Source organism: Oncorhynchus masou, chromosome 6 (assembly GCF_036934945.1).
Source record: "Oncorhynchus masou masou isolate Uvic2021 chromosome 6, UVic_Omas_1.1, whole genome shotgun sequence".
NCBI classification, from domain to species: domain Eukaryota; kingdom Metazoa; phylum Chordata; class Actinopteri; order Salmoniformes; family Salmonidae; genus Oncorhynchus; species Oncorhynchus masou.
This window is the reverse complement of record NC_088217.1, coordinates 57,446,467-57,464,250: the sequence shown is the minus strand read 5'-3', so window position 1 is coordinate 57,464,250 and position 17,784 is coordinate 57,446,467. Positions and strand designations below refer to the sequence as shown.

The 17,784-nt window shown below is 42.0% G+C and overlaps 1 pseudogene; it reads left to right on the top strand.

The window, feature by feature from the left end:
* The first annotated feature begins 1,535 nt into the window (after nt 1–1,535).
* LOC135541634 (mitogen-activated protein kinase kinase kinase 12-like) lies at nt 1,536–16,374 on the top strand (annotated as a pseudogene).
* The last annotated feature ends 1,410 nt before the right edge of the window (nt 16,375–17,784 follow it).

Here is a 17,784-nt window from a genome sequence, read left to right as displayed (position 1 = left end):
ACCTCATGTCTTGGTTTTTGCTCTGACATTCACTGTTAACTGTTAGAACTTATATAGACAGGTGTGTGCCTTTCCAAATATTGTCCAATCAATTGAATTTACCACTGGTGGACTCCAATCAAGCTGCAGAAACATCAAGGATGGTCAATGGAAACAGGATGCACCTGACCTCAATTATTCTCATAGCAAAGGTTCTGAATACTTATGTAAATAAGGTATTTACGCGTTTTATTTGTAATACATTTGCTAACATTTCTAAAAACCCAAGGAGTAGGGTGGATCCGAGTGTTCTGACCTAAAAACAGCAGTCAAGCTGTTGGCTAACGTTGGCTAGTTTGCTAGGCCGTAATCGCTGCAGGGAAACATCTATTTAATACATTTTAGAATAAGGCTGTAACGTAACAATATATGGAAAAAGTCAAGGGGTCTGAATACTTTCCTGAATGCACTGTGTATTCAAATAATAATAATACACCAACCCACATTTTGGGAACCACTGCTCTACTGTACCTACTATTACACTAGAGTGGCTTATGTCATAAACCTTAAACCAGAGGCTAATGTCGCCCCTATTTCGATATAAATCCTGTCTAACAGCAGAAATGCTTAGTTTAGTTCTACCACCAAATAATGACAGGGGCTACTAATAGATACCTGAATTGGGGGTGTGCACATATTGTTGTTGTGGATTTCACTTGGGAGTGGAGCAAAACAACAACAAATAGGGAGGGCACTGACAGCTAGCTGTTAGGCAGTGCACCATAGAATTAGGACATTGAATACTATGTAGAATGGGCATGAACATTCTTATGATGCAGCCATTTTGGTTAGGAAGTTGGTCAACCACGGTTAGCCAGTGCTGTGATAAGATATTGTGTAAAATAATGAATTTGAAGAACATATCTGCACTGTATGTTTGTTAGCTAGCTAGCCAAACAGTAATTATTAAATTGATTGTTCTAATTAACTGCCAATATGGCAACATTCCATTCAAACATATGCAGTCAATTCCCAGTCATACAATGGCTGACACAAGTTGTGCAACAATTATTGACATTGTATAATATAATAGCACTCACAGCTTTCCAATAAAACACATTTTTGACATTTATCGTTCTACATTTTAGAGGCTATTTATACAGAAAATGTGTATAAAACCCATAGAAACTGCGTTTATAATTATATGACTATATTTTAGCTTGACAATAATTATATTACACCATTTCTGATATCACATGCCTTACTTCCATTTTCCTGCATAAGTAATATCAAGATTATGCCTCTACTGCCATTAATTCCAATTCGACTGGTTTGAATTTTCCCTGACCAATATGGCTACCATTTTCACCCCACTCTGTTACTTTGAGTGTTTATGACATAGCCCTTCTTGTAATTTAATAGGATCTATATGGAGGGCACTGACAGTTAGCTAGCTTTCTAGCTAGTCATGTTATCTCTTATTTTTGGTCAAAGACGAGGAGATCAATGCGTCTGAATCCTTATGGCATAGTTAATTCCAGATTGTTTTAATGGGGATGAGAGGCAGGGAGGCGGGTAGGAGAGGTGGAGAGGAGGGGCAGGGGAGAAGAGGCAGGGAGGAGGAGAGAGGAGGAAAGGCAGTGAGAAGAGGGGGAGGGGGGAGGGAGAAGAGGGAGAAGAGGCAGGGAGGAGAGGATGGGTGGAAAAGCAAGGAGTAGGGGAGGAGAGGAGAGGAGAGGAGGAGAGTCTGGGAGGGAGGGGACAGAAGCAGAGAGGATGGGAGGAGAGGCAGACAAGAGGGGAGGAAATGCATGGAGGAGAGGCAGAGAGAAGGGAGTGGGACATAGAGGAATGAGGGATGGCTGCATTAGCTTAATAATAAGAGCCACACACAGAGGGGCCGTGATAGACTGACATGCACGCGAGCGCACACACACACGCACGCACGCACGCACGCACGCACGCACGCACGCACACACACACACACACACACACACACACACACACACACACACACACACACACACACACACACACACACACAATCTCTCTCTCTTTAAAACCTTTCTGTCCTTGTAAAAGACAGACAGACAGCACTCGAGGGACAGGTCAGAATGATACACAGTCAGGAAAATTTCCACGGTGTCCTTTCAGAATGTCTTCACTGTGCTTACTGAGCACGATTGAGATGCTCTGTGACATGGATTTGTTTTGACCATTGTTTTGATTGAAATGTCTATGCTGTATGTCTATGCTGCCGTCTGTCTGATTGTTATGACTGAGACACTATGGTCTGTGTTGCTGAGTTTTAACTTAACACATGATCTGTTGCTGTGTCTGTGGTGCAGGCGGAGTGGCGAGTGGAGGTGAAGCAGCACTTTGAAAAGATCAAGTCTGAGGGGACCTGTATACACCGATTGGATGAGGAGATGATCATACGACGCAAAGAGGAGCTCAGGTACAGGGAGAGTATTATGGACGGATGAATGCATATTTGAGTGAGTGAGTGAGTGAGTGAGTGAGTGAGTGAGTGAGAAAGCGAGGGAATGAACATACAGGAGTAATGCTACAAAAGTTACATACAGTGGGGAGAAGTATTTGATACACTGCCAATTTCGCAGGTTTCCCCACTTACAAAGCATGTAGAGGTCTGTAATTTTTATCATAGGTACACTTCAACTGTGAGAGACGGAATCTAAAACAAAAATCCAGAAAATCACATTGTATGATTTTTAAGTAATTAATTTGCATTTTATTGCCTGACAAGACAAACTGTACCAAATATTAAGTTCTGCTTTTCTGATGTATCAAATACTTATGTATTTGATACATCACGGTGCAGTCGTCCTGTACTTATGTATTTGATACATCAGAAAAGCAGAATTTAATATTTGGTACAGAAACCTTTGTTTTCAATAACAAAGATTCCTGTAGTTCTTGACCAGCTTTGCACACACTGCAGCAGGGATTTTGGCCCACTCCTCCATACAGACCTTCTCCAGATCCTTCAGGTTTCGGGGCTGTCGCTGGGCAATACGGACTTTCAGCTCCCTCCAAAGATTTTCTATTGGGTTCAGGTCTGGAGACTGGCTAGGCCACTCCAGGACCTTGAGATGCTTCTTACGGAGCCACTCCTTAGTTGCCCTGGCTGTGTGTTTTGGGTCGTTGTCATGCTGGAAGACCCAGAAACGACCCATCTTCAATGCTCTTACTGAGGGAAGGAGGTTGTTGGCCAAGATCTCGCAATACATGGCCCCATCCATCCTCCCCTCAATACGGTGCAGTCGTTCTGTCCCCTTTGCAGAAAAGCATCCCTCAAAGAATGATGTTTCCACCTCCATGCTTCACGGTTGGGATGGTGTTCTTGGGGTTGTACTCATCCTTCTTCTTCCTCCAAACACGGCGAGTGGAGTTTAGACCAAAAAGCTCTATTTTTGTCTAATCAGACCCCATGACCTTCTCCCATTCCTCCTCTGGATCATCCAGATGGTCATTGGGCAAACTTCAGACGGGCCTGGACATGTGCTGGCTTGAGCAGGGGGACCTTGCGTGCGCTGCAGGATTTTAATCCGTGACGGCATAGTGTGTTACTAATGGTTTTATTTGAGACTGTGTTCCCAGCTCTCTTCAGGTCATTGACCAGGTCCTGCCGTGTAGTTCTGGGCTGATCCCTCACCTTCCTCATCATAATTGATGCCCCACGAGGTGAGATCTTGCATGGAGCCCCAGACCGAGGGTGATTGACCGTCATCTTGAACTTCTTCCATTTTCTAATAATTGCGCCAACAGTTGTTGCCTTCTCACCATGCATGCTGCTTGCCTACTGTCCTGTAGCCCATCCCAGCCTTGTGCAGGTCTACAATTGTATCCCTGATGTCCTTACACAGCTCTCTGGTCTTGGCCATTGTGGAGAGGTTGGAGTCTGTTTGATTTAGTGTGTGGACAGGTGTCTTTTATACAGGTAATGAGTTCAAACAGGTGCAGTTAATACAGGTAATGAGTGGAGGAACAGGAGGGCTTCTTAAAGAAAAACTAACAGGTCTGTGAGAGCCGGAATTCTTACTGGTTGGTAGGTGATCAAATACTTATGTCATGCAATAAAATTCAAATTAATTACTTAAAAATCATACAATGTGATTTTCTTGATTTTTGTTTTAAATTCCGTCTCTCACAGTTGAATTTATGTTACCTTTATTTAACTAGCCAAGTCAGTTAAGAACAAATTCTTATTTTCAATGATGGCCTAGGAACAGTGGGTTAACTGACTGTTCAGGGGCAGAACGACAGATTTGTACCTTGTCAGCTCGGGAGTTTGAACTTGCAACCTTCCAGTTACTAGTCCAACGCTCTAACCACTAGGCTACCCTGCCGCCCCAAAGTGTACCTATGATAAAAATGACAGACCTCTACATGCTTTGTAAGTAGGAAAACCTTCAAAATCGGCAGTGTATCAGACACATTAGTGCGGCTGGCTTCCGGGTTGGCTGGCTTCCGGGTTGGATGTGCGTTGTGTCAATAAGCAGTGCGGCTAGGTTGGGTTGTGTTTCAGAGGACGCATGGCTCTCAACCTTCGCCTCTCCCGAGTCCGTACGGGAGTTGTAGCGATGAGACAAGACTGTATAAACTACTAATTGGATACCACAAAATTGGGGAGAAAAAAGGGGTAAGAAAATAAAAAAAAGTATGTTAACCCTTTGGAATTACCTGGATTTCTGCATAGATTGGTCATGAAATTTGATTTGATCTTCATCTAAGTCACTACAATAGACAAACACAGTGTGCTTAAACTAATAACACACAAATTATTGTATTTTTCTTGTCTATATTGAACACATCATTTAAACATTCACAGTGTAGGTTGGAAAAAATATGTGAACCCATAGGCTAATGACTTCTCCAAAAGCTAATTGGAGTCAGGAGTCAGCTAACCTGGAGTCCAATCAATGAGACGAGATTGGAGATATTGGTTAGAGCTTCCCTGCCCTATCAAAAACACTCACAAAATTTGAGTTTGCTATTCACAGGAAGCATTGCTCGATTTGAACCATCCCTCAAAGATCTCAGAAGACCTAAGATTAAGAATTGTTGACTTTCATGAAGCTGGAAAGGGTTACAAAATAATCTCTAAAAGCCTTGATGTTCATCAGTCCACTGTAAAACAAATTGTCTATAAATGGAGAAAGTTCAGCACTGTTGCTACTCTCTCTAGGAGTGGCCATCCTGCAAAGATGACTGCAAGAGCACAATGCTGAATGCTCAATGAGGTTAAGAAGAATCCTAGAGTGTTAGCTTAAGACTTACAGAAATATCTGGAACATGCTAACACCTCTATTGACAAGATATGTAAAACACTAAACAAGAATAATGTTCATCGTAGGACACCATAGAAGAAGCCACTGCTGTCCAAAAAAAACATTGCTGCTTGTCTGAAGTTCGCAAAAGAACACATGGATGTCCCACAGCGCTACTTGCAAAATATTCTGTGGACAGATGAAACTAAAGTTGAGCTGTTTGGAAGGAACACACAACCTATGTGTGGAGAAAAAAAGACACAACACACCAACATCAAACCTCATCACAACTGTAAAATATGGTGGAGGGAGCATCATGGTTTGGGGCTGTTTTGCTGCCTCAGGGCCTGGACAGATTTCCCAAGTTTATCAAGACATTTTGCAGGAGAATGTAAGGCTATGTGTCCGCCAATTGAAGCTCAATAGGACAGGACAATGACCCAAAACTAAATCAACAACAGAATGGCTTTAACAGAAGAAAATACGCCTTCTGGCGTGGCCCAGTCCTGATCGCAACCCGATTGAGATGCTGTTGCATGACCTCAAGAGAGCAGTTCACACCAGACATCCAAAGAATATTGCTGAAATTAAACAGTTTGCAAAGAGGAATGGTCCAAAATTCCTCCTGACAGTTGTGCAGTCTGATCTGCAACTACAGAAAACAAATGGATGAGGTTATTGCTGCCAAAGGAGAGCCAACCAGTTATTAAATCCAAGGGTTCACTTACTTTTACCACCCTGCACTGTGAATGTTTACACGACGTGTTCAATAAAGACATACAAACAAAACATGTAATTGTTTGTGTGTTATTAGTTTAAACAGACAGTGTTTGTCTATTGTTATGACTTAGATGAAGATCAGATCAAATTGTATGACCAATCCAGGTAATTCCAAAGGGTTCACATACTTTTTCTTGCCACTATACATACATACATGCAGTGACTTCGGAAAGTTCAGACCCCGTGACTTTTTCCACATTTTGTTAAATACAAATAAATCCTCAGCAATCTGCACACCATACCCCACTAAATGCAAAGTGAAAACAGGTTTTTCGAAATGTTTCGAAATGTATTAAAAATAAAAAACTGAAATACCTTATTTACGAGACTCAAAATTGAGCTCAAGTGCATCCTGTTTCCAACTTGATTGGAGTCAACCTGTGGTAAATTCAATTGATTGGACATGATTTGGAAAGGCACACACCTGTCTATATAAGGTCTCACAGTTGACAGTGCATGTCAGAGCAAATAACAAACCATGAGGTCGAAGGAATTGTCTGTAGTGCTCCGAGACAGGATTGTGTCGATGCACCGATCTGGGAAAGGTACCTAAAATGTCTGCTGCATTGAAGGTCCCCAAGAACACAGTGGCCTCCAACATTCTTAAATGGAAGAAGTTTGGAAACACCAAGAATCTTCCTAGAGCTGGCTGACCGGCCAAACTGAGCAATTCGGGAGGAGGGCCTTGGTCAGGGAGGTGACCAAGAACCCGACGGTCACTCTGACAGAGCTTCAGAGTTCCTCTGTGGAGATGTGAGAACCTTCCAATCGGGCCTTTAGGTAGAGTGGCCAGACGGAAGCCACTCCTCAGTAAAAGGCACATGACAGCCCACTTGGAGTGCCAAAAGGCACCTAAAGACCATGAGAACCAAGATTGAACTATTTGGCCTGAATGCCAAGAGTCACGTATGGAGGAAATCTGCCACCATTCCTATGGTGAATTATGGTGGTGGCAGTATCATCCTGTGGGGATGTTTTTCAGTGGCAGGGACTGGGAGACTAATCAGGATCTAAGGGAGAGATGAACGGAGCAAAGTACAGATAGATCCTTGATGTAAACCTGCTCCAAAGTGCTCAGAGCTCTGGGGCAAAGGTTCACCTTCCAGCAGGACAACGACCCTAAGCACACAGCCAAGACAACACAGGAGTGGCTGCAGGACAAGTCTCTGAATGTCTTTAAGTGGCCCAGCCAGACCCCAGACTTGAACCCAAGTGAATATCTCTGAAGAAACCAGAAAATAGCTGTGCATCGACACCCCCCTCCCATCCATCCTGACAGAGCTTGAGAGGATCTGCAGAAAAGAATGGGAGAAACTCCCCAAATACAGGTGCGCCAAGCTTGTAGCGTCACAACCAAGAAGACTTGAGGCTGTAATCGATGCCAAAGGTACTTCAAAAAAGTACTGTGTAAAGGGTTTGAATACTTATGTAAATGTGATTTCAGTTTTGTTTTTATAAATTAGCAAACATTTCCAAAAACCTGTTTTTGCTTTTTCATAACGGAGTATTGTTTGTAGATTGAGCAGAAAAAAATATAATGTAATCCATTTTAGAATAAGGCTGTACTGTAACAAAATGTGGACAAGTCAAGGGTTCTGAATACTTTCCGAATACACTGTACATATATAGCTACATACATACATGTATACATACAGTTGAAGTAGGATGTTTACATACAGGTTGGAGTCATTAAAACTTGTTTTTCAACCACTCCACAAATTTCTTGTTTTGACAAACTATAGATTTGGCAAGTCGGTTAGGACATCTACTTTGTGCAAAACACAAGTCATTTTTCCAACAATGGTTTACAGACAGATTATTTAACTTATAATTCACTGTATCACAATTCCAGTGGGTCAGAAGTTTACATACGCTAAGTTGACTGTGCCTTTAAACAGCTTGGAAAATTCCCGAAAATTATGTCATGGCTTTAGATGCTTCTGATAGGCTAATTGACATAATTTGAGTCAATTGGAGGTGTACCTGTGGATGTACTTCAAGGCCTACCTTCAAACTCAGTGCCTCTTTGCTTGACATCATGGGAAAATCCAAAGAAATCAGCCAAGACCTCAGAAACAAAATTCTAGACCTCCACAAGTCTGGTTCATTCTTCAGAGCAATTTCCAAACACCTGAAGGTACCACACTCATCTGTACAAACAATAGTATGCAAGTATAAACACCATGGGACCACGCAGCCGTCATACTGCTCAGGAAGGAGACGTGTTCTGTCTCCTAGAGATGAGGAGCAAAAAGTGGAAATCAATCCCAGAACAAGAGCAAAGGACCTTGTGAAGATGCTGGAGGAAACAGGTACAAAAGTATCGATATCCACAGTAAAACGAGTCCTATATCGACATAACCTGAAAGGCCACTCCGCAAAGAAAAAGCCACTGCTCCAAAACCGCAATAAAAAAGCCAGACTATGGTTTGCATAGATTGTACTTTTTGGAGAAATGTCCTCTGGTCTGATGAAACAAAAATAGAACTGTTTGGTCAATTTGACCATTGTTATGTTTGGAGGAAAAAGGGGGAGGCTTTCAAGCCGACGAACACCATCGCAACCGTGAAGCACGGGGGTGGCAGCATCATGTTGTGGGGGTGCGTTGCTGCAGGAGGTACTGGTGCACTTCACAAAATAGATGGCATCATGAGGAGGGAAAATTGTGTGAATATATTGAAGCAATATCTCAATAGAGCTTGATAACAAATGGATCTTCCAAATGGACAATGACCCCAAGCATACTTCCAAAGTTGTGGAAAAATAGCTTAAGGACAACAAAGTCAAGGTATTGGAGTGGCCATCACAAAGCCCCGATCTCAATCCTATGGATAATTTGTGGGCTGAAATGAAAAAGTGTGTGCGTGCAAGGAGGCCTATAAAACCTGACTCAGTAACACCAGATCTGTCAGGAGGAATGTGTCAAAATTCACCCAATTTATTGTGGGTCAGGGAATTTCAGGGAATTTTTACATGGATTAAATGTCAGGAATTGTGAAACTGAGTTTAAATGTGGCTCCTTGGCTAAGGTGTATGTGAACTTCCGACTTACTGTATGTATCAACATACAGCAAAAGCTGTACTGTGTGTGTTGTTTATGGCTGTCCAATGATGTTGATGATGTTGCTCGCAATTGTTTTCATTGCGCCTTTGCATACATCAAATTAATGGCTAGCTGTACCCCATGTTTTAACCCCGTCCGTCCCGTTCCATTCTCTCTCTCTCCATCTCAGGCATGCCATGGACATCCGTGAGCACTACGAGAGGAAACTGGACAGAGCCAACAACCTCTACATGGAGCTCAATGCTGTCATGCTACAGCTGGAACTCAAGGAGAAAGAGCTACTCAAGTAATAATCATATTTATTGTTGCACACCTTACAATCAATATCTACCTGTGTGTACAATATTCATGCTCATCTGCCAAAGACACATTCAGGGAGAGGGAATAGCAGACATAATGTAATACATAATACAGACATTTGTGATATGTTTATTGTGGCCAAGTAATGAATTAATGAATGATGTTGTGTGTGTGTCTCCCAGGAGGGAGCATTCCCTGGATAAGAAGTACCCAGTATGCATCAAACACCACAGCTCCAGACAAGAACGCTCATCCAACTCCATGGAGAAACTCATCAAGAAACGCAACATACCTCAGAAACTGGCCTCTCACACCAAGAGATGAGACTGAGGGGAAAACCATTGAACCATTCACACTCACTAATCCCACACATTCAATCCCAGTCTGTATACATGTGTTTTGAATTAAATAGCATGTAACACTTACTGGGCATACAGTTATTATGTATTATTACTGGTCATAAGCATGTACAGTTTGAGCCCTCACTGTGTATTGTTTATTTGGATACAAGGAGAAAGGCTGTAGGTGCATCTATTTCTCTTGACTTGACTTTGAATTTATTTATTCAGTGTACTGAGTGTACTGTAGACATACAGGGCCAACTCTTTGGGCAGCAGGGAGATGAAGTCTCGTTGGAACTGAGGCTCAATAACCTCACTGTGTGTTCCAGTAGGCCAGACCTGCTGAAGTCAGAGGTGATCCTCCCCAAACTGGACTCCTCCATGAGGCAGGTGACCATCCCCTCTTGCCCCCAGAAGGGCTCCACGTCCCCGGGAGGTCGCGTCGGGCCAAGCCCCGCTACAGGAAGGCAGGGAAGGGCAGCAGTGGAGACCTGGCTGGGCTGAAGGCAGCCCTGTCCTCTAACCTGGGCTTGGCTAATACTATGTAACTGACCACCACCACCTCCACACCCAGGTATCTACACTGAGTGCACAAAACATTAAGAACACCTTCCTAATATTGAGTTGCACCCCATCCCCCCAACCCCCATTTTCCCTCAGAACAGCCACAATTTGTTGTAGCATGGACTCTACAAGGTGTCGAAAGAGTTCCACAGGGATGTTGGCCGATATTGATTCCAATGCTTCCCACAGTTGTGTCTAGTTGGCTGGATGTCATTTGAGTGGTGGACCATTCTTGAAACACACAGGAAACTGTTGAGTGTGAAAAACCCAGTAGCGTTGCAGTTCTTAAAGCAAACTGATGATGCTTCACCCTCTGAATGGCACACATACACAATCCATGTCTCAATTGTCTCAAGACTTAAAAATCCTTATTCAAATGTCCCATAGGGAAATTTGCTGGTAATATACAGGGATACATGGCGTACGTATAGTCTGTATCCCAAATTGCAACCTATTGCCTACGTAGTGCACTACTTTTGACTAGAGACGTATGGTGGTGCACGATAAGGGAATAGGATGCTATTTGGGATGCATCCATTAATATATCATCTACATCACTTCAGTCACAGGACATAAATCACAAGACATGATCAGACAGACATTTGTTAAAAAATACACACAACATCTACAGTGTATAGTCCTTCTGTGTTTAGGAAATAAGGAAACTGATGCTGGTTGGTATGAATGACTTGCAGGTGGAGGACGAGGTCGAGGTGGAGGAGGGACAGACGTTCAGACAGAGACCCCAATGCGTAGTGACACCCCCAGCGAGGACGCGGCCTCCATCTCGTTCTCCAGTAGCCCAGATTCGCCCTGTGGGAGGGGGGACAGCAGGGATGGGGTCGATGCTGGGAGGCCCAGGGAGAATACCCCAGGATGAGGAGGAGGAGACGGGAATCATAAGGTCAACCAGGTGCTATCTCACACCTGCAGCACTGCTCTACCGGAAACAAGTCACACGCAAACAGGTAGATCTGCCACAGTTGTAAAAAATAAAGATGCTTGGGCCAGAAAAAATGTTTGTCTGTGGTGCATTTTCTGTAATGCATGCGGTGCTGGTTCTTTTCCTAAAAACATTCCGACCATGTGCCAAATCAATTGAGAAAAATAGTTGTAAGATGAAGCTGATCCCTTTCTAAGCCTCATCATATCTCTTCCATGTCTCCTCCAGAGATGTGGTGTGTCGTCAGAGGAAGGGGAGGTGAACAGGGAGGTGGAGTTACCACGGAGACGGTGAGAATATACATCTTATACATTATAGTGTATTTAGTCAAGATCCTATAGTATATAGTCCAGCAGGAAGAACTTCTTGGTGTGATAAAAAGAGCTTGTGTCTGAGTTATTGAGAGCCCCATTATTTAATCTATTTCCTCTCTTCCCCATGCAGTCGGCCAGTGAGCATCAACAAGTGCCAGTCCCTGTCCACCTTCAGCTCTGAGAACCTGTCACCAGTGTCCGTGTCGGACGGAAAGGAGGGCAACACCAGCGACCACTCCCACAGTGGCACGCCCGACGTGGTCAGCACCAACACGGATGAGCGGCTGGACGACAAGAGCGACGACCTTCTGTCCCAGGGGTCGGAGATCTCTGTGGACCCTACCCTTGACCCAGCCGAAGGCCTATCAGAGGAGGCCACCATCCGCCAGGTCAAGACCGAGCTCAACTCAGAGCAGAACTATGAGGTAGGTAGGGACAGGGTTACTCTGGGAACTGTAGAACTATAAGGTGGGATACTGTAACAACTAGAACTATGACAAAGTGTTACCATGACAACTAGATCTATAGTAAGGTTACCATGTTCTCATGTTCTCTGTTATGTTTAGTAATAATCGATAAGAAATGATGAGCCGAAATCCTGATCATAATGCATGCTCTGATCATTAAGGCTGCCATCCCTATAACAGAATATAGGTCTACATTTGGATTTGGCTCTTGTGTAAGGACCAGTGGCGGCCGCTGATTGGCTGGGTGTATGGGCGTGGGGGTGGTCGTGGTTGAAGTTGTCAACAAAGCAGCATGACAGAAATATGCCAAGTTTTCAAACTACCGGTAGTTTCTTTGAAAAAATATTCAAAGTGATCTGTGCATTTGAACAACAGCATAAATACGCTTATTTCACTTTTGCATGTCACATGATGCCACTGTTTTGAACAGATTAGATTATACTATTTAGAATGAGCAGCCAGCTCACGAACAAACAAGTGCACCAGGGAGAACGCAACAAGCATGCAGATGCAATGCAAAGCATGCAGATGCGAGAAATAAGTGAAAACACATGATCTAACTGGGGATAGCTAATGTCACAAACCTTGATGTGCTAGCCAGTTAACTTTCATTATGAAATATCTTCATATTTACGAGTAAGTCAGATATTAGAAATTGGCATGGGAGATAACTAGCTAGCTAGCAACCAGCTAGCTATAGCTAGCTACTTATCAAAGGTAGATAACTGGTTAATTTGATAAAAATATTTGTCAAACTATTTCTCAATGTTTCTCAAAATTATTGCTAGCTGGCTAATTAATTTGATCATGCTTTGTGATAGACCCGGTTTTATGCTGTTTTAGTCCAAACAACATGCTGCCTTGTCACCTACAGTAGAACCTGACGAACACCGTGGAGGAAACAATAAAATTGTCCAGCCACAGTCATGTTTTTTTGTCCTACTATATCCGTGATGAGAAAGTTCTAGCTAGTGTATCCATCTGTCCTTGGACTCTTGTTAGATGTAGATGTCCGGCTTAGGTTCTGATGACACTTATGATTATTTATTTCCAGATTAATTTCAATTAACTATGCTTTAGCACCATCTGCACCTGATAGAGCAGATCTAGTCTCAAGTGCGGACGTAAGCCACCTAGTGCGAGAGACTCATTAGGAGGGAGGCTAGACCAGACCCAGAAGTTCTGACTGAGTGCACCAGGATGTTCCATTTACTTTGTGCTGTAAAAATGGATGCTATTTGATTCCACAGTTTGTTATGAACAATGTACACTATATATACAAAAGTACAGTGCATTTGGAAAGTATTCAGAGCCCTTCACTTTTTCCACAATTTGTTACGTTACAGCCTTATTCTAAAATGGATTACATCGTTTCCCCCCCCCCCCCATCAAACAATACCCCAAAGCAAAAACAGGTTTTTAGACATTTTTGCTAATGTATAAAAATAAATGAAATATCACATTTACACAAGTATTCAGGCCTTTTACTCAGTACTTTGTTGAAGTACCTTTGTCAGCAATTACAGCCTCAAGTCTTCTTGGGCATAACACGACAAGCATGGCACACTTGTATTTGGGGAGTTTCTTCCATTCTTCTCTGCAGATCCTCTAAAGCTCTATCAGGCTGGATGGGGAGCGTTGCTGCACAGCTATTTTCTGGTCTCTCCAGTAGAGGTCGACCGACTATGATTTTTCAACGCCGATACCGATTATTGGAGGACCAAAAAAAAGCAGATTGATTAATATGCCGATTTTTATTTATTTATTTGTAATAATGACAATTACAACAATACTGAATGAACACTTTTATTCTAACTTAATATAATACATCAATAAAATCAATTTAGCCTCAAATAAATGATGAAACATGTTCAATTTGGTTTAAATAATTAAAAAACAAAGTGTTGGAGAAAAAAGTACAAGTGGAATATGTGCCATGTAAAAAAGCTAATGTTAAAGTTTCTTGCTCAGAACATGAGAACGTATGAAAGCTGGTCGTTCCTTTTAATATGAGTCTTCAATATTCCCGGGTAAGAAGTTTTTGGTTATAGTTATTATAGGAATTATAGGACAATTTCTCTCTATACCATTTGTATTTCATATACCTTTGACTATTGGATGTTCTTATAGGCACTTTAGTATTGCCAGTGTAACAGTATAGCTTCCATCCCTCTCCTCGCCCCTACCTGGGCTCAAACCAGGAACACATCGAGAAAAGCCACCCTCGAAGCATCGTTACCCATCGCTCCACAAAAACCACGGCCCTTGCAGTGCAAGGGGAACAACTACTTCCAGGTCATTAATATGAAAACTATCCGGAAACTATCATTTCGAAAACAAAACGTTTATTATTTCAGTGAAATACGGAACCGTTCCCTATTTTATCTAGCGGATGTCATCCATATGTCTAAATATTCCTGTTACATTGCGCAACCTTCAATGTTATGTCATAATTACGTAAAATTCTGGCAAATTAGTTTGCAACGAGCCAGGCGGCCCAAACTGTTCCATATACTCTGCGTGCAATGAACGCAAGAGAAGTGACACAATTTCCCTAATTTAATATTGCCTGCTAACCTGGACTATTAAAAACTAAATATGGAGGTTTAAAAATATATACTCCTGTGTATTGATTTTAAGAAAGGCATTGATGTTTATGGTTAGGTACATTCGTGCAACGATTGTGGATTTTTTCCTGCAAATGCGCTTTGTTAAATCATCCCCCGTTTAGCGAAGTTGGCTGTCTTTGTTTGGAACAAATAGTCTTCACACAGTTCGCAAAGAGCCAGGCGGCCCAAACTGCTGCATATACCCTGACTCTGTTGCAGAGAACGCAAGAGAAGTGACACAATCCAGTTAAAAGAAATTCATGTTAGCAGGCAATATGAACTTAATATGCAGGTTTAAAAATATATACTTGTGTATTGATTTTAAGAAAGGCGTTGATGTTATGGTTAGGTACACATTGGTGCAACGACATTGCTTTTTTTGCGAATGCACTTGTTAAATCACCCGTTTGGCGAAGTAGGCTATGATTCAATGATAAATTAACAGACACCCTCATCGATTATATGCAACGCAGGACAAGCTAGGTAAACTATCGTCAACCATGTTTAGGTAACTTGTGATTATGTTAAGATTGATTGTTTTTTATAAGATACGTTTAATGCTAGCTAGCACCTTACCTTGGCTCCTTGCTGCACTCACATAACAGGTAGTCAGCCTTCCACGCAGTCTCCACGGAGTGCAATGTAATCGTCCATGATTGTGTCCAAAAATGCTGATTACCGATTGTTATATGAAAACTTGAAATCGGCCATACCAATTAATCGTTCGACCTCTACTCTCCAGAGATGTTCAATCGAGTTCAAGTCTGGGCTCTAGTTGTGATACTTAAGGACGTTCAGAGACTTGTCCCAAAGCTACTCTTGTGTTGTCTTGGCTGTATGCTTAGCGTCGTTTTGCATTTGGAAGGTGAACCTTTGTCCCAGTCTGAGGTCTCTTGGAAGAGTCTTGGTGGTTCCAAACTTCTTCCATTTGGAGGCCACTGTGTTCTTGGGGATCTTCAATGCTGCAGAAATGTCTTGGTACCCTTTCCCAAATCTATGACTCGACACAATCCTGTCTCTGAAGTCTACGGACAATTCCTTCGACCTCATGGCTTGGTTTTTGCTCTGACATGCACTGTCAACTGTGGGACCTTTTATGTAGACCGGTGTGTGCCTTTCCAAATCATGTCCAAGGAATTTAATTTACCACAGGTTGACTCCAAGTTGTAGAAACATCTCAAGGATGATCAATGGAAACAGGATGCACCTGAGCTCAATTTTGAGTCTCATAGCAAAGGGTCTGAATACTTATGTAAATAAGTATAATTTGCTAAGATTTCAAAAAGCCTGTAATATCTTTGTCATTATGGGGTATTGTGTGTAGATTGATGAGGGAAATATGTATTTAATCAATGGCTAGGAAAACTGTATTAATAACAATGCAGTAATGCCCATTGCCATCCTCTAACTCTGCCTCTCCACCTCACCTCAGGGCCTGTAAGATGACTCTGAGTGTGAGTGACAGTGCTGAGCTACTCAGGCTGCACAGAGCCCCAGCCCCATAGGCCCCGAAGCACCAACTTGTTCAGGAGGCCAGCCCCCCCCCAGACCTCAGCCCCAGTCTCCTGGACAGGCCTATGTACAGCCAAATCCCCTCACCTCAACCTCCCATCTCTCACTTCCCAGTCCCAGCCTAGCAAAAGCACTTCAACAAGCCAACTCACCTCACCTACAGGTACCTCTGCAACACCATACGACAGATGTAACTTCTACATGTTATAGTGATTCTTTCACTATCCATTGTTCTTTCACTGTCCGTTGTTTCTTACTTCTATATTTTGTCCAAATATTGTCATACTTTATTATCTATTCTATGTAAAGTCTCCCATTCAGATTATATGTCAACATTGTCAGAGAGGCATCTGCACTTTGTTTTACTTGATTGGTACTGATTATTTCATGTCCAAAATCTTTTGTTTCCTCACAAGGATTGTGCACTGAGTGTCGTTTAATTTATTTATTGGGTATTAGAGAATCAATGTTTACATTCTTCTTTACATTTTCACATGTATTTATAAATGTTTTTCATTTATAAAAATGAAAAACAAATGTTGTCCAACTTTTTTTTATACAATCTGTATTTTATTTAATGTAACATCAACTGTATGTAAATATTTGGACCTCTTGAGACACTATTCAATTAACAAACATTTGTAAGAGTTGAAATGTGAGACTGGATCATCTAATGGTGCTGACTGTTTTACACTAGAGGGCGCTATTGAATTGTACCAGACAACAGTACTCATGTGCATTCAGCAGGGCACAACATTGTGGATATTTCAGATATAAATAGATTATGTAGAACATACATACCTCTCTGACATGTAGAACAAATTATTCATGACATTTCTATCTGAACCATTCAATGTTTGCCTACTGAACATGGCCCTGAACAGATATTCTATTGGTCTGATACTGGATGCTGTTCATGATGATGATGATTACAGGGCATTAATAAGCATAGAAATCTAATAATTATATTTCTATGGCAATAGATAATGAACAACACCAAGCAATATGTACACTAACTCTGAATCATTCCCCTGACTGCACCGTGGAGTAAACTAAAACTACAGCCCCTTTCTTTCAGGGTCTGACCGCACTTGTTTTTGTTGATAAACTATTGTATTTATTTGGTATTGCAGTCTTTATACTGTATTAAAATGCAATACTACGTACCATTGAGAACAAAAACTCAGGTCAAATCTCAAATGGCACCCTAATCCCCACAGCTCTGGGTCAAAAGTAGTGCACTTCATAGGAAATAGTGTGCCATTCGAGACGAAGCCTCAGTCACCGACCATTTGCATTACCATCTACAAGTGTCAAGATCCTAGATCAGATCACTAAAGCATGGTTGTAATTATAGTATGTATGGGTTGTACTTGTATTTTTGTCCAAATGGAGATGTTAGTCAGAGCATGAGGCTCAGATCAAAGGGACTTAATCACCCATAGAAACAGAATCTATAGAAAAAAGGAAATCTACCACTCACGAGTAGCAGACTAGTTTGTTCTTAAACTAACTATTTGTCTGGCAACTAGTTACTTTCCTGTCAGCTAAGGTTGTGTCCCGATTCTAAATCCTTATCAACTAAATGTACACTTGTTCACTTCCCTTCTAAGATTGAAA